Below are 3,444 nucleotides of genomic sequence, written 5' to 3' on the forward strand. Positions count from 1 at the left end.
TTCTTAAAGAAAGGTCTGAAACGTAGGATCCTGGGCTCCACTCCCAAACCTGGAGAATGAAGATCTATGAGACTGGAATCCAGAAATAAGCGTGTTTACAATTTAGATAGATGGCTCTTGTGAATATGGAATAATTCATTTTTTAAGTGTTAAGTATACCGAAGAATAACTTTCTTTCATCCAAAGGAAAGCCCAATGCAGTGGTGTTTGAGCAGTTTAATGTAAAAGAAAATTGAAGCAGATGAACCTCAGAAGCACGTACATAATTTCCGAAAATGAAGTTGAAAAAAGAACACAATAATGTGAAATAGCAGGCAGCTCTTGAAACTGACCACTACCATAGTTTAAAATTATATTCGATTATTTATTTAAATTATTCTTGATGGATATCCATCGGTCTTTTCCACATTCTTTGCTTGATCTTAAAAATATTATAGGTGCTGGGACTTCCCTGGTGGTGCCATGGATAGGACTCCACGCTCCCAATACAGGGCGCCCGGGTTTGATCCTTGGTCAGGGAACTAGATCCCACATGCATGCCACAACTAAGAGTTCGCATGCTGCAACTAAGGAGTCTGCCTGCTGCAACTAAGACCCAGCACAACCAAATAAATAAATAAATAAATATTAAAAATTCTTTCTAAAAAAAAAATATAGGTGCTGCCCTCACTGAATTGTTTTTCAGGTATTCCACAAGGGAACAATCATCTTGGAATCTAACACACCACAGTTGCTGATTTGCTACAACTCTGCCCAAAAGTCAGAGCTCTGTTCTTGGGCATTTAGAGTAGCAGGCAGAATCCATTTAAGATTGTCTCCATCCAAACTATGAAATTGACCAAAACCTACACTCTTTTTAGGCTCTTCTCTCACTTATGATTTTTAAAAATCTGTCACATTTAAATAGCTAAAGAGTGCTGCTTTTTGTTTTCATTCTTGCTCTAAGTAATTTACCCATAATTAAATGGAGTTTTGTATATACCCATAAGTTTTAATTTTATACAACTTATTACTTTTTTGATACTGTTTGATTTTATAAACACTCATAGGATAGTAAGCCCTAAGGATTATAACACATAAAAATGTGGAATTTATATAATTCTAAAATTCAGGAATTCTGAAATTCTTGTTTTTACTTTCTTTTTTAAAAAGTTTTCACTTAGTGTAAATGAGAAGAGGTACATTCATTTGAGCAACAGTTATTTAAAGAGGGCCTATTATGCAAGGCATTGTTCTGGGCACTGAGAAAAAAATATGTAGTGGGGAAGTGGACAAAAATCCCTACCTGTTGTGGTAGAGCTTAATTTGTTTGGGGAGAGATAGACAAAATAAATAAATAAATTGCTATGGAAGAAAATAAAGTAGAGAAGCAGGGGTGAGATGCAGACCACATATAACCTTTTAGGCCTTTGGCCTTTGGAAAGACTTTGGCATGTACTCTGAGATGGGAGTGTTTTAAAAAGAGAAGTGATATTATATGATTTATGTTCTATGCGCTAGGCAACCTTTGACAAATTAATCTTTCTGTACCTCATTTTCCTCATCTGTAAAACAAGGATAATAGTTTCTATTTCAGAGGGTCATTATGAGGGATAAATAAGTTAACATTTGTAAAGTGCCTAGAATAGTAACTGGTACATACTAAGCTCCACATAATTTTTTTTTTTCCTTTTGCGGTATGCGGGCCTCTCACTGTTGTGGCCTCTCCTGTTGTGGAGCACAGGCTCCGGACACTCAGACTCAGCAGCCATGGCTCACGGGCCCAGCCGCTCCGCGGCATGTGGGATCTTCCCAGACCGGGGCACGAACCCGTGTCCCCTGCATCGGAAGGCGGACTCTCAACCACTGCACCACCAGGGAAGCCCCCACATAATTTTTTAGTATATGTAAAATGAAAGAATCACTCTAGCTGCTGGGTTGAAAATAATGTAGAGATGCAAAAGTGAAAGTAGGGTAACCAAGTATAAGACAACTGCAAAAATCCCAAGGAGAGATGGTAATAAGAACTGGGTAATAACAGTGGAAGTGATGAAAAATGGTACAAGAAAAAGAGAGGAGTCAAGAAAGCAAGGATGGCTCCAAAGTTTTTGACCTGTGTAACTAGAAGGATGAAGTTACCACTAACTGGGATGGGGAGGACTGTGCTTGGAGCAGATTGAGAGTCAGAATGTCTTTTAGAATCTAAGCTATTTAAAAGTTAATTTAGGGCTTCCCTGGTGGCGCAGTGGTTGGGAGTCCGCCTGCCGATGCAGGGGACGGGGGTTCGTGCCCCGGTCTGGGAAGATCCCACATGCGCGGAGCAGCTGGGCCCGTGAGCCATGGCCGCTGGGCCTGCGCGTCCGGAGCCTGTGCTCCGCAACGGGAGAGGCCACAACAGTGAGAGGCCCACTTACCGCGAAATAAATAAATTAATTAATTAATAATAATAATAAATAAATAAAAGTTAATTTAACAGTTACTCAGCTCCTGCAGTGGGTAAGGCATTATACTAGGCCCTGAGGAAATATTTAGAAAACAAGAAGGCAAAGTCCCTGATCTTGACATGATCAGAGTCTAATGGAGGAATCACAGACATACAACGAAACATAATCAAGGCAAGGGTGTGATTTGTATTATAATAGGGATTTACATTATATTGTCTGGGAGCCTCGGAAAGGGGTGCTATGGGAACTTCCCAAAGGAAGGGGCATTTGAGGCTGGCCATTGGAGGGTGAGTTGTTGTGGTGAGTAGTTTTTGTGGGGCGAGCAATAGTTAACAGATAACCACAAGGTGAAAAAAAGCCTTGAGGTAATTAAGTGCAAATTCTTTTTAAGGAAAAGACTTTGATGTGATTAGAACAATAGTTGCATAAAAAAGTAGCTTGGCTTTGTGAGACTTATTCTACCCCCACTTAATTTCCATCAGCCCCTCTCCCATATACAAATGTACAAGCATACAATCTATGTACAAAATGGCATCCAGTGCAGCTTCAGGACAAATCCCTAACCCCCTATTTCAATCATACTACCAACCACAAATTCTTCCTACATAGAAATTCTAGATCCAAACTCTAGGGCACTGCAACAGTGGAAATGTTCCACACTTGCATTGTCCAATACTGTAGGTACCAGTATAAAAGGTGGTTACTACAATGAAAGAACTAAATTTTTAATTTAATTTAAGTTAAAAAAATCTAAGCAGCCATTAGTGGCTACTATATTTGACAGTGCAGCTCTGGAGTGAAAAGTTTGTAGGAGTGATTGACAGAAGATGAGGGTAGAGGATAAACTGTGTTCACACTGAATGCTGCAGATGTTGAACAGAATGGTAGTTTCAAAGGATGAATGGGGGTAATAGAAGACTAAAGACATTTATAGTGAAAGTGAATTAAGGTAAAAATACAACCAAACAGATAAAAATGAAAAAATATTTAAAGCAGTTTTTAAAAATATGTTTTTTATTTA

This window comes from Leucopleurus acutus, assembly GCF_964270905.1.
Source record: "Leucopleurus acutus genome assembly, chromosome: 4".
Taxonomy (NCBI): domain Eukaryota; kingdom Metazoa; phylum Chordata; class Mammalia; order Artiodactyla; family Delphinidae; genus Leucopleurus; species Leucopleurus acutus.